The 26,153-nt window shown below is 40.8% G+C and overlaps 1 protein-coding gene across 2 annotated transcripts in view; it reads right to left on the bottom strand.

The window, feature by feature from the left end:
* Nucleotides 1-26,153, bottom strand: part of TRERF1 (transcriptional regulating factor 1) — a 213,170-nt gene that overhangs the window by 178,384 nt on the left and 8,633 nt on the right. Inside the window, exon 1 of one of the 2 annotated variants that reach the window (XM_073553436.1) lies at nucleotides 20,138-20,371. The exons of the other annotated variant lie outside the window; for it this stretch is intronic. The gene's annotated coding sequence lies outside the window, so the exon portion shown is untranslated. Of the gene's footprint in view, nucleotides 1-20,137; nucleotides 20,372-26,153 lie in introns of those variants that run through there. 2 annotated transcript variants of the gene reach the window in all.

Genomic DNA, 26,153 nt, shown 5'->3' with positions numbered 1-26,153 from the left:
GGGACACTTGTCAAAGGCAGGGATACGACTTTTGACAAATATACACTGGGGAAAAAAGCCACCAATTGTGCAAGTTCTCCCACTTAAAAAGATGAGAGAGACCTGTAATTGACATCGTAGGTAGTCCACAATTATGAGAGTCAAAATGAGAAAACAAATCCAAAAAATCACCTTGTCTGATGTGGCAAGATTTATTTTGCAGATTATGGTGAAAAATAAGTATCTGGTCACCTACAAACATGCAAGATTTCTGGCTCTCACAGACCTGTAACAACTTCTTTAAGAGTCTCCTCTTTCCTCCACTCATTATCTGTAGTAATGGCGCGTGTTTGAACTTGTTATCAGTATAAAAGACACCTGTCCACAACCTCAAACAGTCACACTCCAAACTCCACTATGGTGAAGACCAAAGAGCTATCAAAGGACGCCAGAAACAAAATTGTAGCCCTGCACCAGGCTGGGAAGACTGAATCTGCAATAGGCAAGCAGCTTGCTGTGATGAAATCAACTGTGGGAGCAAGAATAAGAAAATGGAAGACATACAAGACCACTGATAATCTCTCTAGATCTGGGCCTTCACACAAGATGTCACCCCATGGGGTCAAAATGATCACAAGAACGGTGAGTAAAAATCCCAGAACCACACGGGGGGACCTAGTGAATGACCTGCATAGAGCTGGGACCACTGTAACAAACTCTACTATCAGTAACACAATACGCCACCAGGGACTCAGATCCTGCAGTGCCAGACATGTCTCCTGCTTAAGCCAGTACATGTCCGGGCCCGTCTGAAGTTTGTTAGGGAGCATTTGGATTATCAAGAAGAGTATTGGGAGAATGCCATATGGTCTGATGAAACCAAAGTAGAACTGTTTGGTAGAAACAAAAGTCGTCGTTTTTGAAGGAGACAGAATGCTGAGTTGCATCCAAAGAACACCATACCTACTGTGAAGCATGGGGGTGGCAACATCATGCTTTGGGGCTGTTTCTCTGCAAAAGGACAAGGACGACTGATCCGTGTACAGAAAGAATGAATGGGGCCATGTATCGTGAGATTATTGAGTGCAAACCTCCTTCTATCAGCAAGGGCATTGAAGATGAAACGTGGATGGGTCTTTCAGCATGATAATGATCCCAAGCACACCACCAGGGCAACGAAGGAATGGCTTCGTAAGAAGCATATAAAGGTCCTGAAGTGGCCTAGCCAGTCTCCAGATCTCAACCCATAGAAAACCTTTGGAGGGATTTCAAAGTCCGTGTTGTCCAGCGACAGGTCCAAAACATCACTGCTCTAGAGGAGATCTGCATGGAGAAATGGGCTAACATACCACCAACAGTGTGTGGCAACCTTGTGAAGACTTACAGAAAACGTTTGACCTCTAACATTGATAACAAAGGATATATAATGAAATATTGAGATGAACTTTTGATAATGACCAAATACTTATTTTCCACCATAATTTGCAAAATCAATGTTGCCAAATCAGACAATGTGATTTTCTGGCTTTGTTTTCTCATTTTGACTCTCATAGTTGTGGTCTACCCATGATTTCAATTACAGGCCTTGCTCATCTTTTTAAGTGGGAGAACTTGCACAATTGGTGGCTGACTAAATACTTTTTTTTCCCCTGCTGAACGTCAAAGGTCGTGAAGGGGTCAAAAAAGTTGCATCTGTACTAAAATGAAAAATCTCCCACAAACCTTACCAAGATGCAGCAAAAAAAAAAAAATCTTAAAAGGCAAAAAGTGGGTTAAAACTTATAGAGACTAATGCAAAAAACCAAGACTATTAATAAAGCGCACATTACTCCAGAAAAATGGAGATAAAACAATGATGAGTTGAGACTTATAACTAGTTTTGATGCCATTAAAATCATTTTTTGTTAAATAAGACTTTAAGCTTTTACTGTTGTTTCCCATCTATCATTTGCGATTTGTGATCATTGGGCATTTAGTTGAAGAACTTGTATTTGTGTTCTGCGTTTACTACTACTCAGTGGGTAAATATTAAAGATAGAACATCCATTGCATTTATTCAGTGGTGGTTTTTTGCTGACTTATGTATTATGTAAGTAGTTATTATTTTATTTTTTTATTTCGGCATGTTTAAGGTGAAAATAAAAGAAGCATTTTTGAATTTGTGACATTTTTTTCAAACCCTGTGCTCCACCTTTTGATGAATTTTGACCAAAATTACAGAAGGGAAAAAAAAGTTACTTAAACCCCTCCCCACCCCCAAAAAAATTTAGGGTAAAAGTAGACTAACAGATAATCCCTGCAAGTGTTGCGGCTGTCGAACAGCCACGAGACATGCAGCCGTGGAGACTCAAACATATTTTTCGAGCATGCCAAAATCATTCGGTTAGCACCCGGGCATGCTCAGATGACACCTTATCCCGGCATGTTCGCTCATCACTACTGATAACCATTTAGATTTCACTATTAATCAGTGACAGAAGAATTCAATTGGCCTGGGAGAATGAAAAAAAATGAAAACTACAACTCGTCCCACAAAAAAAAAAAACAAGTCTTTATATGGCTATATTGAAAAATAAAAAAATAAAAAAAACACAAATTAAAAATGTCGGGGTGCTTAATGGCTTAAGTGTTTTTCTGGTATTTTAGTATTAATGGCCATTGGAACATTGAATATTAGTACAGTGGTGGTCCGACGCCTAATATACCCCATTGTCACGACTTGAACCCCTACCAATCATGGGAAAGGCTAGTCCTGCCAGTGAGAAGAGAGCTGTACTGGACGGTCTCCTTTCATTTCACAGGTCCTGAATGAAGTGGCAAATGGGGAACACGGGAACCTCGCGCTCTCTTCATGGTTGGGATCCCCAATGATCAGCAAATCATGGCCCATCTTGGGCATCATAGGAAGTTTGTATTAATTGTTAGACAACTCTTTTAACCCCTTAACGACTGGGGTTTTTTTTTTTGCGTTTTCGCTTTTTTGCTCCCCTACTTCCCAGAGCCATCACTTTTTTATTTTTTGGTCAAAATGGCAATGTGAGGGCTTTTTTTTTGCGGTACAAGTTAAACTTTTGAATGACACCATTAGTTTTAACATATCGCGTACTGGAAAACGAGAAAAAACTCCAAGTGCGGTGTCATTGCAAAAAAAAAGTGCAATTCCATAGGTTTTTTTTTAAAACATATTAACTAAATGCTAAAACTGACCTGACCTTATGATTCTCTGGGTCATTACAAGTTCATAAACCCCAAACATTTCTAGGTTATTTTTTATTTAAGTGGTCAAAAAAAAAAAAATCCAAACATTGGTTAAAAAAAAAAATTGGGGCCATTTTCTGAGACCTGTACTGTCTTGATCTCGGGTTGGGTGGGGGCTTATTTTTTGCGCGCCAAGCTGACCTTTTTATTGATACCATTTGGTATAGATACGATTTTTTGATCGCCCGTTATTGCATTTTATTGCAATGTAGAGGTGACCAAAAAAACATAATTCTGGTGCTTTGAATTTTTATCTTGTTACGCTGTTTACCGACCGTGTTAATTCTTTTTTTATATTGATAGATCGGGCAATTCTGAATGCGACGATACCAAATATGTGTATGTTTGGTTTTTTAATTGTTTTATTATGAATGGGGCAAAAGGGGGGTGATTTTTACTTTTTTTTAATCTTTTAAAATATTTTTTAAAACTCTTTTTTTTTACTTTTTGCATGCTTCAATAGTCTCCTTGGGAGACTAGACGCTGCAGTTGTCTGATCGCCTCTGCTACACACATGCGATGATCAGACTGCCTGTGTGTAGCAGAAATGCTCACTTGCTCTGAGCGCCGACCACCGAGAGGCGCTCATAGCAATCCGGCAGTGACAATCTTGGAGACCCCGGGTTGTCATGCCAACCCATCGATGACCCGCGATCACGAGACGGGGTCACCAATGGGCGTGATTTCTGCGCGCTTCCGGTAAGCACGAGTTAAATGCCGCTGTCTGAGATTCACAGCGGCATTTAACAGGTTAATAGTGGCAGATGGATCATGATTCCACTCGCGGCTGTTAGAGACGCATGTCAGCTGTTCAAAACAGCTGACATGTGCCAGGAAAGAAGTGTGCTCAGCACCGGAGCCCACATCAATAGGAGGAATTCCGACGTGTGCGTATTATTACGCCCAATGTCGGAAAGGGGTTAACTTGAGTTCAGTACATGTGACTGTCATAATGACATAACAATATGATTAATGTGCAAAGATGGCTATACAATTAATTCACTAACAGGTTTCAGACAATAGGAAACCTAAAAACTCATACAAATATGTCTGTGGAGTAAGAACGGACTCATAAATCATGAACATGAAAAAGTGTCAAATAGTACAGTGGCATGTAAAAGTGTAGGCACCCCTGGTCAAAATTACTTTTATTGTGAACAGATAAGTAAATCAAAGATAAAATGATCTCTAAAAGGCCCAAAGTTAAAAGATGACACAATTCCTTTGTATTTTAGGAAAAAAATATATTCATCTTTTACATTTTAAAAATTCCGAAAAGGAAAATGGGCCGATGCAAACTTTTGGGCACCCTGCATGGTTAGTACCTAGTAGCACCCCCTTTTGCAAGTATTACAGCTTGTAAAGGATTTTTTGTTAGAGGCATTTTCATCCATTCTTCCTTGGAAAATATTTCCAGTTCTGTGAATATCCTGGGTCATCTCGTATGCACTGCTGCTTTGATGTCTAGACAGATTTTTAATGATGTTCAGATCTTGCACCCTGTGTTGCGACATGTGTTTAGGATCATTCTACATTTGTAGAAGCCATCCTCTTTTCAACTTGACCTTTTTTTTTTTTACAGATGTTGTGCTTGCATTAAGAGTTTGTTGAAATTTCATTGAATGCATTCTTCTCTCTACCAGTGAAATTTTCCCTGTGCCATTGTAACACAACCAAAAGGCACAATTGATCCACCCCGATGCTTATTGGTAGGCGAGATGTTCTGTTCCTGAAATTCTGTGCCCTTTTTTCTCCACACATACCTTAGATCATTGTGGCCAAAGAGTTCTATTTTAACCCAATCGGTCCACAGGACTTTTTTCCAAAATCCATCCGGCTTGTTCTTGTGCACAATTCTGATGCTAAATTTTATAAAGAAATTTGCATCCCTTGGCCTTTCCTAATGATGATAGTGAACAAGCCATAATACAATAACAGTCATTTTAATCAGGGATGCCCACACTTTTACATGCTACTGTATGTCTGATGGAGATACACAAGTTATGCCGTCAACACATTATGCACAATGAAGCCATACTGATTGTCCTAGACAACAAGGGCTGATTCTTTATGGCATTTCTGCTTCTTTTTTTGGTGCTTTTTTTTTCAACAGTTTTTAACCCCTTTCCAACATTGGGCGTAAATGTACACCGATGTTGGACTCCCTCCGTTTGATGTGGGCTCCGACGCTGAGAAAAAGCAAAAGGGGCAGCGACCAATTTAGGTGAAAAAAACATCAAGTTTCCATTTATTCTGCTATAGATGTGCTCTCCTGATCTACATGTCTCACACTGCTAACTCCTCCTTTTATGTACAATAAGCTCTGGAGGCAGATTCTCAGAGAGATCTAGGTCCGGCCCATAGATCTTAAGAGCACATTTGCATGGTAAGAAAAACACAGATTTCTCAGGAATAAGACATCGCATCGCGGATATCAATGTATCATTATATTCAACTTCGCATGACCTGCATGTCCATATAGACGGCTTAGGAGGGTTGATTCTGCTGACAGATACTCTTTAATATGTCATACCAATCTCACAGACATAGGGGCAGATTTATCAAAACTGTCATTCTTTGACAAGACATAACTACAATTACAGAAATATATCAAATGCCATGATAGTTGGGCACATTTCAAGAGTGTCTAATCTAAGCTTACTAGCTCACAGATTGTAAGATATAAGGGTATAAAGTTCAAAATGTGTTAAAAGAGAAAAACCCTGTACATAAAATTTCATCTTTATTAATAATATATTTGAAAAAAAAAGTAAAAACCCCAATGCACAGCAACAAATAATGAGACAAGAATTATGTGAGATACTGCCAAAAAGTTATCAAGAAATACTACTACTATCTTCAATTTTCCAATGAGGAGATCAATAATAAAGGTTCTTCTCACAAAATTAGAATATCATCAAAAATGTTATTTATTTCCGTTCTTCAATACAAAAAGTGAAACTCATTTATTATATAGAGTCATTACAAACAGAGTGATCTATTTCACGTGTTTATTTCTGTTAATGTTGACGATTATGGCTTACAGCCCATGAAAACCCAAAAGTCATTGTCGCAGTAAATTAGAATAATTAACAAAAACACCTGCAAAGGCTTCCTAAGTGTTTAAAAAGGTCCCTTAGTCTGTTTCAGTAGCTCCACAATCATGGGGAAGACTGCTGACCTGACAGATGTCCAGAAGGCAGTCACTGACACACCCCACAAGGAGGGTAAGCCACAAAAGGTCATTGCTAAAGAACCTGGCTGTTCACAGAGTGCTGGATCCAAGCATATTAATGGATGGAAAAAGTGTGGTAGAAAAATGTGCACAAGCAACCGGGATAACCGTAGCATTGAAAGGATTAAGAAAAGGCCATGAAAATTTGGGGGAGATTCACAAGAAGTGGACTGCTGCTGGAGTCATTACTTCAAGAGCCACCACACACAGACGTATCCAGGACATGGGCTACAAGTGTCGCATTCCTTGTGTCAAGCTACTCATGACAAACAAACAACGCTAGAAGAGTCTTACCTGGGCCAAGGAGAAAAAGAACTGGACTGTTACTCAGTAGTCCAAGGTGTTGTTTTCAGATGAAAGTAAATTTTGCATTTCATTTGGAAATCAAGGTCCCAGAGTCTGGAGGAAGAGTGGAGAGGACATAATCCAAGCTGCTGGAGGTCTAGTGTGAAGTCTCCACAATCAGTGATGGTTTGGTGAGCCATGTCATCTGCTGGTATAGGTCCACTGTGTTTTATTAAGAGTAATGTCAGCACAGCCATCTACCAGGAAATTTTAGAGCTCTTCATGCTTCTCTCTGCCGACAAGCTTTTTGGAGATGGAAATTTCATTCTCCAGCAGGACTTGGCACCTGTCCACACTACCAAAAGTACCAATACCTGGTGTAAAAACAACAGTATCACTGTGCTAGATTGGCCAGCAAACTCCCCTGACCTTAACCCCATAGAGAATCTATGGAGTATTGTCAAAAGGAAGATGAGAGACACCAGACCCAACAATGCAGACGAGCTGAAGGCTGCTATCAAAGCAACCTGGGCTTCCATAAGCCCTCAGCAGTGCCACAGGCTGATCGCCTCCATGCCACGTCGCATTGATGCAGTAATTGATGCCAACTGAGCCCAACCAAGTACTGAGTGCATTTACTGATCATACATTTCAGTAGGCCAACATTTCAGATTTTAAAATCATTTTTCAAGCTGGTGTTATAAAGTATTCTAATTTACTGAGATAATGACTTTTGGGTTTTCATTGGCTGTAAGCCATAATCCTCAACATTAACAGAAATAAACACGTGAAATAGATCACTCTGGCTGTAATGACTCTATAGAATATAGGAGTTATGCTTTTTGTATTGAAGAACTGAAATAAATTCAGTTTTTGATGATATTCTAATTTTGTGAGAAGCTCCTGTATATTACATTTTTCAGAAAAGAGAAGGCAAAAAGACAAGGGCAAATATAAGCGATACTTAATCGAACAATGACGGTAGACCAATATCTAAGGGACCTAGTTTTCCTCTACCTTGTCACAGAGGTTGGCACCTTAGTTAACACCTACTCAATGATGGCTGTGTTACCCCCCACTTAACGATGGCTGTCTCTTACAGGATCCGTAAATGTTGCCCTATCTAGAAATAGAAGATACGCATGAAAAGTTGGTATTTATCTTGAGCATGTCCCCTTGTATATTGGAGACTGATGTCACCATCACCATGACCTCCTGAGCAATTTCTCCTGAGCATGCGATATGTGGAGGAAAACAACAGCAAAAAAACACAGCAGGGATTGGAAGGGAAGGAGCGCCGTTTGACTTTTGGAATGCAAAATTTGATGGAATAATTAGTGGACGCCAGGTTGCATTTGAAGAATCCCTAATGTGCCTAAACAGTGGAAACCCCACACAAGTGACACCATTTTGGAAACCAGACCCCTTCTGGAACTTATCTAGATGCGTATTGAGCACCTTGAACCCATAGGTGCTTCACAGAAGTTTATAACGTAGAGCTGAGGAAAAAAACAAAACAAAAAAAAACAAAAAACACATTTTTCCCAAATAAATCTTTTTTAGCTCCATTATTTGCATTTTCATAAGGGTAGCAGGAGAATTTTATCCATACAATTTGTTGTGCAATTTCTCCTGAGTACGTCGATACCCCAAATGTGGGGGAATACTACTGTTTGGGTGCACGGCTGGACTTGGAAGGAGCGCCATTTGACTTTTTGAATGCAAAATTTGATGTAATAATTAGCATACGCAATGTTGCGTTGGAAGAGCCCCTGATGTGCCTAAACAGTGGAAACCCCCCACAAGTGACAGCATTTTGTAAATTAGACCCCTTTGGGACCTTATCTAGATGTGTATTGAGCACCTTGCACTCCCAGGTGCTTCACAGAAGTTTATAACGTTAAGCCGTGAAAATGAATAGCGCCATATTACAGTGCACTTGTTTGAGGCTGCACTTGTTTGAGGGTGCCATGTTACTTTGACAAAACCCCTGAGGTGCCAGAACAGCAGAATCCCCCAATAAGTGACCCCATTTTACCAATTAAACCTCTCAATGAATTCATCTAGGGGTGCAGTGGTTATATTGACACCACAGGTGTGTCACAAACTTTTATACCATTGGGCAGTGAAGAAAAAATAATTTACATTTTTACCACAAAGATTGTGTGTTAGCCCCAAATTTTACATTTTCACACTGGGAAATGTGGCTGTACAGTACTGCTTAGCCACACGGAGAGACTCGGGAGGGACAAAGCGCTATTGGCCTCCTGGAGGCCAGATTTTCCTACATTAGTTTGCGGATTCCATATAAAGAGCACATAAGTGCTGGTAAAGCAGAATCCCCCCTCATGTGACCCAATTTTGGAAATTATAACCCTTTGGGATTTTATCTACCGACATTAAAAATGGGTCGTGGCTGGGTCTTCCAGCAAGACAATGACCCAAAACATACAGCCAAGGCAACAAAGGAGTGGCTCAAAAAGAAGCACATTAAGGTCATGGAGTGGCCTAGTCTCCAGACCTTAGTCCCACAGAAAACTTATGGAGGGAGTTGAAGCTCCGAGTTGCCAAGTGACAGCCTCAAAATCTTAATGATTTACAGTAGAGATGATCTGCAAAGAGGAGTGGAGCAAAATTCCTCCTGACATGAGCGCAAACCTCATCATCAACTACAAGAAACGTCTGACTGCTGTGCTTGCCAACAAGGGTTTTACCACCAAGTATTAAGTCTTGCTTGCCAGAGGGATCAAATACTTATTTCTCACAGCAAAATGCAAATAAATGTATATAATTTATACAATGTGATTTTCTGGATTTTATTTGTGATATTCTATCGCTCATTGTTAAAATTAACCTTCCCTTAAAATTATAGACTGTTCATGTCTTTGTCAGTGGACAAACTTAAAAAAATCAGCAAGGGATCAAATACTTATTTCCCCGACTGTATGTATTTCTTTTTTTACCATAAAAACTCACAATTCATCTATCTAACAAATCTGAATAACACAAAATTTGTACAGCTTTCCAGGTTCAAAATTTTTGTCCCCCTCATAAAACAAGAAGTGTGCAGAATATCAGAATTTTTTAAGTCAGAAAACTAGAGCAAAAGATTTGATGCATATTCCCTTATTTCCTTAGTTAGGCACCCTTATAACAAAAACGATGGGCTCGATTCATTATCGCTTTTGTGCCTGTTTTTGTAGACTTTTTAGTTTTTTGGCGCCTTTGAGCCTTTTTTGCTTTCCATTCTTTTTTTAATTGTGTTTTATATGTTTGCCTTTTTTGCTTGTTTTTTTTTTGAGTTCAGAACTATGGGCGAAGTTTAAGAGATTTCATATGTTTTTATATTATTCATCAAAAAGTTGAAAAATTAGTGGCAAATGTGCTCTATTCAATCTCAATCTAAAGTGCTTTTAACCCCTTAACTCCCAGTTTGCTAAAAACAGAAAAACATTGCGCAATTTTCCGAGACCCATAGCATCTCCATTTTTCGCGATCTGGGGTCGCGTGAGGGCTTATTTTTTTCACGCCAGGCTGACGTTTTTAAAGATACCAATTTTGTGCAAATATGTTCTTTTGATCGCCCATTATTGCATTTTAATGCAATGTTGCCGTGACCAAAAAAACGTAATTGTGGAATTTTGATTTTTTTTTTTTATGTTGCTACACCGTTTAGCGATTGGGTTAATCCTTTTTTTTTATTGATAGATGGGGCGATTCTGAACGCGGTGATACCAAATATGTGTATGTGTGATTTTTTTTATTGTTTTATTTTGATTGGGGCGAAAGGGGAGTGATTTGAACTTTTATTTTTTTATATTTTTTTTTTTTTTAATTTTTAAACACTTTTCTTTCTAACTTTTGGCATGCTTCAATAGCCTCCATAAGAGGCTAGAAGCATGCCACACTTAATCGGCTCTGCTACATATTGGCGATGAGCAGATTGCATTTATGTAGCAGATTTACTGCATTGCTATGAGTGCCGACCACCAGGCGGCGCTCACAGCAATGTGCCTGCAACAACCATAGAGGTCTCTGAGACCTCTGGTTGTCGAGGCGATGCGTCGCCGACTCCTGATCACGTGACGGGGGTCAGCGATGCGCTCACTTCCAGCCTGGTGGTCGGAAGCGCTAGTTAAATGACCGCTGTCAGCTTTGACAGCGGGATTTAACTAGTTAATAGATGCGAGCGGATCACGATTCTGCTTGCGCCTATTGCGGGTACGTCAGCTGTTTAAAACAGCTAACATTCGTGGCTTTGAGGTGGGCTCACTGCCGGAGCCCACCTCAAAGCAGGGGATACTTACCGATGACGTACTATTCCGTCATAGGTGAGTAAAGGGTTAAGTTTTAAATTTGTTTTTGTTTTAAATTTAAAGAACCATATGCACAATTTGGAACAATTTGGCACAACAAAAAAGGCCAAACACAAAAAAGTGAATACAAGAAAAGAAAAAAAAAAAAACCATAAGTGATGAATTGAAGACAACAATTTTACAAAATTTTACAAATTTAAATGTCCAAAAACTAAAAATATGGGACAAGTCAGAGAGTAGTTCTCAGGAGTGAACCAATGTAAACTGTAGGAGCCAGTCTGACTGCTTTAGTAGCCAGGGTAATGCTTAACAACCCGACAAAATAAACATCCATGTACAATGTACATCAAAGGAAAATTTCTAGGCAACACTACAGTCAACTTGTATTATACAGAGACAGAAGTATCCCATAATGTACCGTAACACACTAAACTACAGACATGCATAAACCTTTACTAATGGCCCTCATTTTCGGCATCTTTGATGAAGCTCAAGACTGACTGTTTTTTCCCCCCCTCCTAAACATCCAAAAGCCAGCCATTTTTTTCCATCAACATACCGTATATGAGGGTTTATTGGCGGGACTAGTTCAACTTTCATAATCTAATATGATGTGCTGTTAAACGGTGGGAGAAAAAAAAAACCACACAACTCCACCAACGTTTTTTTTTTTTTTCTAAGGTGGTCATCGTCTAGGTAAAAATTACTTATGATTTTTAAGGACAATGCAATTACAGCTATATCAAGTGTATAGCTTTTTTTTTTATTTTTTTTTTAGAATTTTGTAGAAACGTTTGTCACCATTTTGAGAGCATAATGCATAACATATTTGGAGGTTTGGGTTTTTTTTTTTTGCATGACAAGCTAATGTTTTTTTTATTGGTACCATATTGGTGTACATACAACACTTTAATCACCCTTTGTTGCATGTTTTGGGTGGAGGTGAAACGATGGAAAAATGACATATTATCGATTTTATAAAAAAACACCGCAATGCCAAATATGTTTATGGTTAACTTAATGTTTTTTTTTACTTTATTTTTTATTCTCTTTAAGATTGACTGATTCATTTAAGGAATTAAACAGCAGCAATCAGAGCCAGCTCTGGACACTGCTGTTAGGAGCCGATTCCAGCTGTATAACACATCTCCTTAACCTGCTCCATACACTCACAACCGACATGGAACATAAAAATACAAGATGGGACAAAATGTTTTTTTCTATCATAAAAAACAATGGCATACCGCTAGGATGGCTCTGTCAGTGGTCGCCTAGCAGCTGTAAAAACAATACCAGGCTAAGCACAAACTGCTACGTTTACCAGATCTCAGGCGTTCACCCTTTAACCGCTGTACAGAGACCTGGACTTACACAGCGAACCCTGGGTTGGGGCCACAGAGTCAACTACTGGCCAATGGTGCAGGTTGGGAGGAATGTTCAGGTATCAGGGTCAGAATCCAGGAGGGCAGCACAGGTACAAAAGCAGGAGGCAAAAGACTTGTCAGGAAACGGGTCATGGTCAGACAACAGGAATATAACAATCAAGAAGGAGCAGCTAACACAGGCCTGAACGAACCAGAGTAGAACTAACTATATCTGGCAGCTCTCAGCACTAGGCTGGGAGCATCAATGAGGTGTGGTGCAGTCCTATTGGCCAAAGAAGGGAGCAGCTTACTCTAGCTTTACCCCCTAGGAAGCCACATTTTGTGGCATAACGCGTGGGCTTTCTTACGTTCTCCCTCTTCCATTCTCTTATGGGTTGCGTACCTTGTGGGTCACATGTCCATCCATGACCTGATTCTGTGATTTGGTACATATATACACTCACTGGCCACTTTATTAGGTACACCATGCTAGTAACGGGTTGGACCCCCTTTTGCCTTCAGAACTGCCTCAATTCTTCGTGGCAGAGATTCAACAAGGTGCTGGAAGCATTCCTCAGAGATTTTGGACCATATTGACATGATGGCATCACACAGTTGGCGCAGATTTGTCGGCTGCACATCCCTGATGCGAATCTCCCGTTCCACCACATCCCAAAGATGCTCTATTGGATTGAGATCTGGTGACTGAGGAGGCCATTTGAGTACAGTGAACTCATTGTCATGTTCTAGAAACCAATCTGAGATGATTCGAGCTTTATGACATGGCGCATTATCCTGCTGAAAGTAGCCATCAGATGTTGGGTACATTGTGGTCATAAAGGGATGGACATGGTCAGCAACAATACTCAGGTAGGCTGTGGCGTTGCAACGATGCTCAATTGGTACCAAGGGGCCCAAAGAGTGCCAAGAAAAAAATTCCCCACACCATGACACCACCACCACCAGCCTGAACCGTTGATACAAGGCTGGATGGATCCATGCTTTCATGTTGTTTACGCCAAATTCTGACCCTACCATCCGAATGTCGCAGCAGAAATCGAGACTCATCAGACCAGGCAACGTTTTTCCAATCTTCTACTGTCCAATTTCGATGAGCTTGTGCAAATTGTAGCCTCAGTTTCCTGTTCTTAGCTGAGAGGAGTGGTACCCAGTGTGGTCTTCTGCTGCTGTAGCCCATCTGCCTCAAAGTTCGACGCACTGTGCATTCAGAGATGCTCTTCTGCCTACCTTGGTTGTAACGGGTGGCAATTTGAGTCACTGTTGCCTTTCTATCAGCTCGAACCAGTATGCCCATTCTCCTCTGACCTCTGGCATCAACAAGGCATTTCCGGCCACAGAACTGCCGCTCACTGGATTTTTTTTCTTTTTCGGACCATTCTCTGTAAACCCTAGAGATGGTTGTGCGTGAAAATCCCAGGAGATCAGCAGTTTCTGAAATACTCAGACCAGCCCTTCTGGCACCAACAATCATGCCACGTTCAAAGGCACTCAAATCACCTTTCTTCCCCATACTGATGCTCGGTGTGAACTGCAGGAGATTGTCTTGACCATGTCTACATGCCTAAATGCACTGAGTTGCCGCCATGTGATTGGCTGATTAGAAATTAAGTCTTAACACACAGTTGGACAGGTGTACCTAATAAAGTGGCCAGTGAGTGTATATTTTTTTATTTTTTTTTTTTAATTCATTTTCTTACTCTCCTCCCCTTTATTTCTACCATATCTACCAAATATGTATATATTTCTTTATATATAGCAATTAATTTTGTACTTTAGAGCATTTATTGCATATATCGCATTTGGCTCTGCTTTTTAGTAACACCTTTATATCTACCTATTTTCAGAATTACCATGTCATTAGGTTGATTGTGAGATTCTTTTTTTCCTTATTTATTCCGATAAGACTTTTTTTTTTCAACAAAAAGTATTTCCTCTACTTTTTGTTTTTATGTCGTTCCTGTGCATCTTCATTCTTTAAATAAAGATATTTTCCCATTTTTGAATTTTTGCACGCGTCTCTTTTTTTTTTTTCCCTTATTTTTGGTTACTGGTGCCTTAAATGCACCTTTTTCTCTCTTACCTTTACGGATTAGTCTTTTATGGTGTATGGCACAGAATTCTCGTTTATTTGCAGTGCGGGTCCAATTTTCTCGCTGAACAGCACACACACACTGCAAGACTGGACGGCACTACAAGTCCCAGGCACCCCAGTCTCAGTGGCTGGGCAGAGCCCATGCCACCCACAGCTTCTAGTCCCGACATCTCCTCCATCACCGGCACCTAGTGACCGAAGCAGAAGTCACGGAAGCAGGTCCTGGATCGGATATGTCTGATTGGTGGTATCTAGTGATGAGCGAGGATGCTCGGATAAGGTGTTATCTGAGCATGCTCGTGCGTTAATACAGTATCTTCAGCGTGCTCAAATACTATGTTCAAGTCCCCACGGATGCATGTCTCATATGCAGGGATTTCCTGTTTGTTAGGCAATCCCTGCATGTGTTGCACCTGTTGAACAGCCGCCAGAAATGCATCCGCGGGGACTCAAACATAGTATTCGAGCACGCCGAAGACACTCTATTAACGCACGAGCATGCTCAGATAACACCTTATTTGAGCACGCTCGCTCATCACCAGTGGTAGCCAAACATACCCACAGCAGGAGAAAAACAAAGTGTGGATTGTCATGTGAAAAACTCACAGCATAAAACAGCACCAGATACGTTAATAAATTGTTAAAAATCCAAATCTATATGTTGAACAATTTTTCCACAGGTAAAATGACCTGCAGTGCGGATTTTAGCATGCACGGCAGGCAAACTCATTGCTGACCTCACCCTTTACACTGGGTGAAATTCGCAACAAAATTTGCACGGAGCATGACACTAGGGCCGTGTGCCCGCATTGAGTTTTTGTTCAGTTTTTAATGTTGCATAATTTTGTGTAGTCAAAAACGCAATCAGGATGAGATTTATAGACCTCTCCTGCCTACTGTTCTCCTTTACTTAGCGTATACTGACCCGCGGTGCGGGTTTCAAATCCGCAACATGTCAATTTCTCTTGCTCAGTTTTATGTGCAGATTTTATTCATAGACTTGTATTAGATCAGGAAAATCCACAGATAAAAAAAAAAAACCCGCAAATTTTCTAGTGCGTCTCCAGTCTTTTTTGCTGCGGAAAAAAAACAACTAAACCCTAGCGTTTTACGATACCAGCGAAGTGAATGAGATTTCCGAAATCTCACACACACGCGGTTTATTTTTTTCAGGTAGACTTGAACCATCAAAGCGTCTTTCAGCATTTTCTGCAGAATTTTTTTTACCCATTCAAATAAATACGGAAAAAAATGTAAGTAGAAATTAATTAAAAATGAAAGCAAGAAAAAAACAAAAAAACACCTATTTTATGCACTGTTGATCCTGTCAATTTTTCAAGAAGAAAAAATCTGCTGCAAATAGTAAACATGTGCACAGGCCCTAAAAACCCAGCAAATTTTCCACCAGGAAAATCTATTGCGTATCTGATCTGTATGCGGAACTCACATCCTCCTGGCCGTCTTCAATAAATCCTTTAGGCTACGTTCACACTAGGAACTTTTAGTGATTTTTTTGATATTGCGGATAATGTAGATTACTTGCATTTTTTCAAAAATACGCAGAGTGAAAAACTCATGGTGGAAACATAGCCTTAAGGTATAATTACTGCCACAGTGATATATCCCGCTGCAGACATCGCATCGACATTTGCTGACTAGCAATGCAATGATACATCCTCGGCTTTCGTTGTAGATGTGCCGTTCAAGACTCTGCAATATAGCTTGCAAAGGTGCCAGGATTTTTGGTCATAAATCTGTTTGCATATGCCTCTGTATGAGTTACGAAGGTATACAAAAGTCAGACTTTTATGGGTGTCATGTTGCAGCTTGTGTAGAGCCACACTTCAGCCATGTGCGTGATCCAATAGATAAATCATTAACGCACTCATCTACCACTGACCGATTCATTAAAAAAAGTCAAGTAAGGTGTATAAAAAAAATTCCGCCAGAAAACTGTATAAAAAACACCGCAACTCTGAGGCCGCAGGTCACTTGTTGGACTAGCTTGAGCACAGCCACAGTTCAGCGTGAACCAATAGATAAATCTTTAACGCACTCATCTACCACTGACCGATTCATTAAAAAGTCAAGTAAGGTGTATAATAAAAATTCTGCCAAAAAACTGAATAAAAAACACCGCAACTCTGAGGCCGCAGGTCACTTGTTGGACTAGCTTGAGCCCAGCCACAGTTCAGCCATGTGCGTGAACTATTAGATAAATGTTTAATGCACTCATCTAACACTGACCGATTAATTAAAAAAAGTCACGTAAGGTGTTATTTTTAAAAAAATACCGCCAAAAAACTGCATAAAAAACACTGCAACTCTGAGGCCACAGGTCACTTGTTGGACTACCTTGAGTAGAGCCACACTTCAGCCATGTGCATGAACCAAAAGATAAATCTTTAACGCACTCATCTACCACTGACTGAATCATTTACTAAGTCAAGTAAGGTGCACAAAAAAAATACCGTCAGAAAACGGCATAAAAAACACCGCAACTCTGAGGCCACAGGTCACTTGTTGGACGAGCTTGAGTAGAGCCACACTTCAGCCATGTGCATGAACCATTAGATAAATCTTTAACGCACTCATCTCCCACTGACCGAATCATGAAAAAAGTCAAATAAGGTGCATAAAAAATATACCGTCACAAAACTACATAAAAAACACCGCAACTCTGAGGCCGCAGTTCTCCGGCTGGACTAGTCAGTGTGTGGTCATTAATGTGAAACTTATATAACACAATGAATAATTATCTGAATTTTCACAATTAAAATCCCAGGCCTCAATCCAATCAGTCTGGTTTTATTTGGGCGAAAAAAGAAAAAAAAGAAGCTGACATGCTCATATTAAAGCTTCAGTGGAAAGTTACTGAAAATTTCTGATAAAGTTATGTCGGGATGTGCTACAATTCTGAACTTGAACTATGCGTGACTGGCGGAATAGTGATTTATAGGACCGGGGGGGGGCTGCAGCCAAAAAAAATAACATAAAATCTCCAAAGAGCGCACACAACAAGGAATGAACACGAACTCGAGATGCAAAAAGGCAGAAATTGCAATTTAAAAAAAACAACTAAAGAATGGAAGTTTTACAACTGAGCGTGTGTAATATAATCTCCGCAAACACTGAAAAGTTAGAAAAAGTTACGTATTAAGTGTCATTTCACCGGTGACGCTATGCCGAAACGTGTGGACCCCACGCCACGCCAAAATGTGCTTTCTTATGGTGCTGTGCCAAGGAATTATCATCATAATTAAAAAATCAGAGGTATATTAGGCTCAATGGGCGGCTTCTATATAGATCCGTACCACTCAGAGCTGTAATATGGCCATAGGAGTGAGCCCCGAGACATACGAGTCACATGCGCCTCTCATTAATAAGCCAAAACCATCCTCTATTATCCAGACTGACGATGCAGATTATAATTGCATATACTTTTTTTTTATTTAAATGATGGGGGTCAATAGTAGAGACATCTACAAACTTAATAATATCTAGGTCCTCCCCGTGGTGCAAGACTGCTTGACCCATTGACTCCACAAGAATTGGACATAAACCGAAAAGGATCCCGGTGCGAGAACAATATATGGGCCGTTTCCAGTCCAGTAGCTCCTCATAAAGCACAATTCCACCTGCTTTAGAGATGGCAGTGCCCCCCGCACCTCCTGGGCCCCTGTGCGGCTGCACCAATGATATGTCCGCCATGGCCTTTGATTACAGCGTCTAGCGGTAACTCTGTAAGCAATTTACGTAACATTATCACCTCTGTGGTATCGGACCTTACAGGAGAGCCTCCACTACCGGCACGCAACGAAGACGTACAACACTTGGATGCCCATGACATTGGTGCCGAATCCATAGGTGTCATTTCACGGGCTTTCACGGGCCGCTTTGGGTCGGTACAATCCACGGCATACAGGAAACAGCCCACAAGACCTGCTGTTTTGGAGACGTTCTGCCCAATTGTCTGGCAATCCGAACCTTTACCATTGCTCAATTTTTCCTGCTTCCAACTCGCATTAACTTGGAAGCCGGATACAACCGTATCTCATCCTTGACAGGTGCCATTGTCACGAGATAAAAGAAAAAGCAATGAGTAAGATTGAGTAACGTTATAGCTGAACGATTATATTTATATGGACCGTATCTATATACACACACACACTTTGTCTAGGGGCGTATAGTGCCCAACATCCACCATAATATCTAGCTTTTTAGTTTTGTTTTATATATGTTTTTAACAAAAATGCATAAATGTATTACAATACAAACAGCCTTCCAGCCCTGGGGTCCTGGGTTCAAATCCCACCAAGGATAACATCTGCAAGGAGTTTGTATGTTCTCCCCGGGTTTGCGTGGGTTTCCTCCGGGTTCTCCGGTTTCTTCCCACATTCCAAAGACATACTGATAGGGAATTTAGATTGTGCGTCACAATGGGGACAGTGATGATGTCTGTAAAGTGCTGTGGAATTAATGGCGCTATATAAATGAGTAAAATAAATAAATAGTTTTGCTTCTATTGGGATGTTTTTAAATTACCGTACATCAATGTGTATATAATTTTGAAGAATTCCTATTTCTACGAAAATATAAAATATATATATAAAATATAAGAGATAAAAAAAATGGCAGAAGAATACCATTTGAAAAAGTGGGAAAAAAAGTTTATTTAATAGCCCATGAAGGTGACATTTCGATTCAAAGTACATTTATATATATTTGTACACACACACACACATATATATGTACATACTTTGGACCGAAATGTGTGCTATTAAACAAAACTTTTTTTCACTTTCTAAAATGGCATTCTGCTGCCATTTTTCATATATATATATATATATATATATATATATATACACACATACATATATACGTACACACATACATATAGCCAGTATGTATGTATATATAAATAACCTTTATCCATCTGAGTACTGCCAATTTGTTTTCTTACATACACCGTAAATTAAAGTTAAATTTTTAGGAAAAAAAAAAATACAGTATATATAGAAATAAGTCAAGCAGCAGTTATAATATATTAGCAGCAGTGAACCTGACATGATCCATGTACCACTACCTCAAAATTTACGTGAAATTCCCCTACACCATAAGCCAATTTAAAATTTCCCCACCTCGTCAAAAACAATACTTGAAAAAAAAAAAAAATTCCCTACGAACCAAAAGAGCTAGAGCCAGGAGCCTGATCCCTCCACTCCTAATTCCATATGTCGGTCCTGACAGCAGCACATGTGAAGCCTGTGGACGCAGCCAGCTTCTTCCCATTACAAAGAGAGTGCGAGCCCCCTGGACGAGTGCCAGCCTCGACGTCCCCGCACGCAGCAGAAACGTGACACCTGCGAACATTCCCCTGTGGCCGAAACAAGACTGTGTCCCCGAGTCAACGCGACCTGTCCTATGGCATGCTATTCGTGGCCCTGCACGGAGAGCTTGTTAACGGCGATGGCACTTGCAGCACGGGCCGGGGTATACGGATTATAGGACGTAACTGGTAAATGCAAAAAAAATAAATAAAAATAATAATAATAATTAAAAAATGAAAAAAAAATTCAGGATCTACCTGTTTCTTCTTCTTTTAAAAGTGAACTTGCAGCAGCAGGAGGATGTTTTTTTTTTTTTTTTTTGCAAAGTATGAATACCAGGTGTCCGGGGCAGTATATTCCACAGGGCAAGTGTGCAGCTGCAGGGCAGGGGACTGCCAGTTCTGGCCATGCACAGTTCTCCCTTTCTGGCAAGCAATCTCGAAAGCAAAGCCAGTTCCTGAAGTTGCATGTAAGGCGGGTGGTGATTGGCGAGTGCAGGGCCGGCTCGTGATTGGTTATTGTCCCTGTCCCTGGGATTGGCCGGCGATCGCTCACAGGCCCTCTCCCCTGCAGTTAGCTGTCAGATCCTGTCACTATGTCACCCAGCTCCCTGATCATTGGCCGACTCCACTATCTCTCTGTCATTTTCTTTCTACTTTTTTTTTTTTTTTACAGTGCAAGGTGGGAGGTGATCATAAGATCAGGAAGCATGAAAGAAAAAAAAACAAAAAAAAAACTTTTTTGTGACAGGAGGAAAGTTTCCAGAGTCAAAGAGTTAAATTAAAGGGGCTGAGTTTTTGTTTTTTTTAAAGAAAAAAAAACCCTAACATTAGGCAAGATGATAAAAGTGATGGCGATGACATCGAGTGCACCCAAAGCTGATGCAGGCATGTGCGGATTGAGACTGCTGAGGGTAGTGATTGGCTGCAGGTGACGTGAAGATATCATGGAAGAAAAGTTGATAAAAGTGATGATGACATCATGTGACCGCTACCACTAATCACTTGTCTTAGTGATGATATTGGCATGCACGGCACGAGGCAGTCGGGCATTTAAGCATGTTCTATGTGGGGCTGCTGAGAGGCAAAGTGTGATCTCTTGCCATCCTGCTGTTCCCGGACCTCATAGGTCTGGTGATTGCTGGGTCGTGTGATCGCATGATGCCTATCCCATTGGTGTTGCAGTTCCTAACATGCCATGCATGCGCCGTTGTTTGCCCTTCTCACATTAGGTTATGCCCTTACCTGTGGTATTTATATACTGTGTATTAGGATATTTATTTATGCCATCGGAGTCTGGACTGTCTGTTTTATAGTAGCTCCGATTGTTTATTAAATGGTGTATTTTTACATTTGTTTAGGGGCATATTATAGCAAATCCAGTCTGAATTAGGACCTTGAGATAGCGGTCATGTGACCACAGGCTGTGCTTTCCATTGGTTCAGAGGTAGAAGTAAAATTTGGCCAGACTAGGACCTTTGAAGTAGCGCTCATGTGACTGCAGACCACTTCTGTCATTGGCTGAGGGTCAGTCTATGTATATACTGCCTTTGATAAACTCTGGTGTAGATGATGAGTCATATTCTTTTCAACTCACACATGCTCAGTTCATGTGAATTGATTACACTCAGATAGGATCTCCTGTTTTGCGCAGGCGCTCTTTATCAGAACTGGTTTTGTACCGCGGCTCTTTGACACACACAGATGCTCTTCATTAGGGGTATCCAATGGCACAAGTGGACCCTCCATTTAAACCAGGTCGCCCCCTGCCCTGACACGCCTTCCGAAGAAGCAGTGCGAAACGCGCGTCGGGGCAGAGGTACGCCCGGGGAATTCCACTTACCTGACCTTTGGTATGTTTTTATACCTTCCTTAAACCATCTTAAATGTTTTTGGCCACTGAAATCATGGTGCCATCTTGGTTCAGTATCAGTTATGGTAGCGATATATCCTGGACATTGTTATGCCCTTTGGCATTAATTAATATCAGGATATTATACACGCTTACTTTTCCATATAGTGTTGGACTCAGTAGGATATGTGAAAACAAGTATACAGTTGGTCGGCATTACTTTTTCAGTGGTTTCCTATGGCTGTTTAGTCCCTCATTAATTATTCCAGTACCTTTCTTGTCATTTGTTGCTTTTAAATGTTGTTAATAAAAGTACATTTTTATATTATATGCCATTCTGTGGTAGTCTTTCTTCTTACTACGGTCTCCACAAAATTGATTAATTTAAGCATGTGTGTTGGGCTCTCCATGTATGTGCTGTGACACATACAGCTGCGGCGACGATCAGCTGATCAGCCAGCGCGATCCAGGAAGCCGGGTTTCCTCTGCAGCTTATTCGATAAGCGCTATAGCTTGCCAAATAAGAGGGAACCGAAGATATCCGCTCATCTCTAATGGCACCCCACTCTTCTTGAAGTGCGGCCCTCAGGTCATTGAGGTTCTGGGGTGCAGTTACAAGTTACACTGAGACGCAGCTGATCCCATTGGTTTTCTATCCGATTCAGGTCTGGAGAAAGTGCAGGTCACTCCATTTGAGGACCCCCAGTCTCTAGAAGCCATTCCCTAATGATGTGACCTCGATGAGCTGGAGGATTGTCGTCTAAGAAGATGAAGTTAGACCTGTGTTGTTCATGGAGAGGCCCAATGACTGGATTAATGATGGTACTCGAGTAGTAGGGGCTTGTCACTGTACCATTCACAAAGTGTAGAGCAGTTCTGCATTGACTAGACACATCTCCCACACTGTAACACCATCACCAAAGACTCGTCTAGTGACAACAGTGGCTGATGTATAGAACGCTCCTTGACGTCTCCAATACTGTTGACCGCCATCATTTCTGCTCAGCGTGAATCAACTTTCATCAGTGAACAGAACTGAGGCCCACTGGTCCCTCATCTAGCATAGAGGCAAGACGATGATGCCTGTGCCTGGTGATGTGGTCAGGTACCCTTGCAGGTTGTCTAGCACGCAGGCCACGCTGATGTAAATGGTTTAGAATGGTCCGATGTGACACTTGCGTGCCTTTCACCTCCCTTTCATGTGCCTGGAGTTGTGTGGAATTCATCATCCGGTTCCAAAGAGCATTGTTCATAATAAAGCGGCCATCAGTGTGGGATGTGGCCAAAGGACGTCCACTTCTCTGCCTTTCTGTGACTCTTAAAGTCTCTCTCTGTTACAACCTGCCTATGATTCTTTGGTGCTCTGAGCTCAGTGGCCACTTCTGTCTGAGAACATCCTGCTTGAAGCCCCACAATGGCGAGGCACTGTTCATCAAGTGTCTGGTGCCATCTTGGTCTCATGATGTCAATATGTGGCTATCGTGATGAGAGGACTGTTCAATGCCAATTCCAATTGAATCCCGAAATTTATTGGGTGATTCATGAATCAAACACCTGTTGTGAATATCCCATTAAGCTCCTTGCTAGAGAACTACAAGTTGTGGAAAAAGTACTGAAATACTGAACAGCTGGAGATGGGCATCCAAAAGTATAGAGACGCCACATTAAGCTCACCTGCAAAGGTTAGAGGGCATCATAGGTTCAACCATGACATACAGTATTATATATTGATATCATATTTAATATTATATTTTATGTGGATTTACACAAAGAAATGCTGCCGAATTGCTGCAGATATAACCCTCGGTGAATCTATGGCAAATCTGCGTCAAAGTAAGCATGTAAGAAATGTGGTTGTGGCAACAGATTTATCAGTGTCGGTTTAGGAGATGCTGAGGAGTTGACCCTTTAAAATTATAGCCTTTTGGAATCTGCCCTCATGGCTTTGTAAAGTTAGTGAAAATGTCTTCTTTAGGCTGGGCCTACATGGTGATTTTAGCCATGACACTTGTCGCGAGACCAAAGTTCGCTAGGTGCCGCTGCCACATCACAGCACAATACATGAGAATAGGGTCGCATTGCAACCCTAAGGGTACTGTGCAAGCAAGTCACAAAAAAACTGATGTGGTTGGACTACTTGCTACTTGCTTGTTGAGGTCGCAGTATCCATGGGGGTCGCAATGCGACACCTATCAAAATTTGGTTGTGCGACAGTTGTCACGACCAAAGTTGTCGTGTACCCAGTCTTTTTGCAATCTCCCCCCCACAACATACTGGGGGGGTAGAACAGGTAGAAGCTCCAGCTTCTCTGTATAAATGAGTCCTCGTTTAGTCAACGTCAAGGGACTTCATGTTCGACTCCACGTCCAACTGGCTCTGAGCATCCCTGACAATTTGGAAAATTGCCACTTTGTGGTAACTATGACCAAATATTACTCTGTACCCACTGAAAGCAACGTACGAGGACAATGCGGCCACCAGCTATGTATGGACGTAGATTTACGTTTCCTGTCTAACAGCAAAAAATAAACAGCCAGAAAATGCCCCAAATCTATTGCACTGATGAGTGCTGCTTCAAAGACTTGTGGACAAGTTTGGTGCACGTTAAACTCTCTTTCCATTTTTTCATATGATATTGTCTGGTATATTTCAGACCATTATTTGGAGGTTAAAAAATAACACAAAGTAAACCCCTCCTTTGAAAAGTCTTGAGCGCAGCACAAACATCGGTTCTTTTTGCAAAGTTTGAATGAGAAATCTGTCTAAAATTATCTGTGCCAATGTTTTGGCACAACTACAAAAGTAAATCTGCCCTGTATGTATATGTTCCCCAGATTGGGAGCTCGGTCCAGTAACTTTTGGCTTTTATGGAGTAAACATATATATGGCTGGATTGTTCAATCTCCTGCCATATGTGTCTGACTCCCATGGTAAGTAACACATCATATGGTATACATTTCTCTGCAGGATGTCTCTATGGGAAAACGCTGGAAACAGGGACAGTGGGATTATCTGTGGACACTGATTCTAAAATCTCGAGTCAGCATTGGGGCATCTTCACTGACCAACCATCCACTATGTAGCTGTGCTGTACGCTGTGCAGGGAAACACCAAGAAAGGGCCACAGGAGCTGATCTGCAGTGCCAAAGAATGGCCACTACACAGTATATGGTCTCGTAGACCACGTACATCCAACCACGGCAGGGCAGGAGTTGCCAACAGGTGACCCCCCCACTGATCTGATATTAATAAATCATCAATATATAAGACCTGAATGACCCCTTTAAGCTGTGCAGCATCGGAGATTATCAGTTTCTGGGGTTTTATTTGAGGCTACACCTGTCAAAAGTCCCTAACCTCCTAAGAGGAACTAACGTCATGAGAAAGGTTGAAGCTAATAAAAACAAAATATATTAACCCCTTCCTGAAACGTGGACATACATGCGACACACTGTGTCCATGGGTCACTGTGTCCATGGCTCCTGTATCATGGGATTTATAGTTAGATCTTTATTTCAAATCTTCTAGGGGAACTAAAAAAAAAAGAATTCATTTTGGAAAAATATAAAAAAAAGAATATATCGAAAATGTTTTAACCATCCCCTTTTTCCCCAATCTACAAATAAATAAATGACAAAAATAATAATAACCCAAGAGGTAAATGCTGTGACGAAAAAAAAAAGCCAGAATTAACGTTTTTTTTTTCCAATCACTGCACGTCCCACACAAAATACAATAAAAGCAATCAGAACATCATATGCACAAGGCTACATTCCCACGATGAGCTTTCGGTGAGTTTTTTATATTGCCGAATTTCTGCAATCATTATGTAAACTTGCGTTTTATATATGCGGTTTTGTGTGCTTTTTTGTTTACATGGGTTTTTATCGCATTTTACACTCTTACACTTTTGTCTCTTGCCGTTATGTTATAAATAAAGCTGCTTTATTTTGAGGTTTCCTGGTATTTGACAAAACTTTAAATGCGCTTTTGATACATTTCCAAAGCGGAAACGCACTTAAAACACACGTGCATTTTTCCTGCATCTAATGCAAGTCTATGGGGAAAAATTAGCACATAAAACTCAGCATACCCAAAAGAAGAGAATAACATATTGTGGAATTGCAACATGCACCACAGGTCAATTTACAATGAGTAAAATAAAAAGCACAGTGGGCATCAGATTCCTATAAATCCCATCCACTGATTTGGAACTGTAAAATGCTGCAGTTTTGCAGCAGCAAAAATAAGCAACGTCAAAAAGTCAACAAAACTCATTGTGGGCACACAGCCTTAGGTCTCCTGAAATGAAGCGTATTTTCGGTCCGCGTGTGATCTGACAAAACATCGGATGGCACTCCGACCAATGTTTTCTATGGGGCCGTGCACATGTCCAAATTTTTCCTAGGACAGAATCTCTCC

This window comes from Dendrobates tinctorius, unplaced genomic scaffold (assembly GCF_039654945.1).
Source record: "Dendrobates tinctorius isolate UK_male_01 unplaced genomic scaffold, ASM3965494v1 ptg000201l, whole genome shotgun sequence".
Lineage (NCBI taxonomy): Eukaryota > Metazoa > Chordata > Amphibia > Anura > Dendrobatidae > Dendrobates > Dendrobates tinctorius.
The sequence above is the reverse complement of the archived record's forward strand: the minus strand, read 5'-3'. Positions and strand labels throughout refer to the sequence as shown.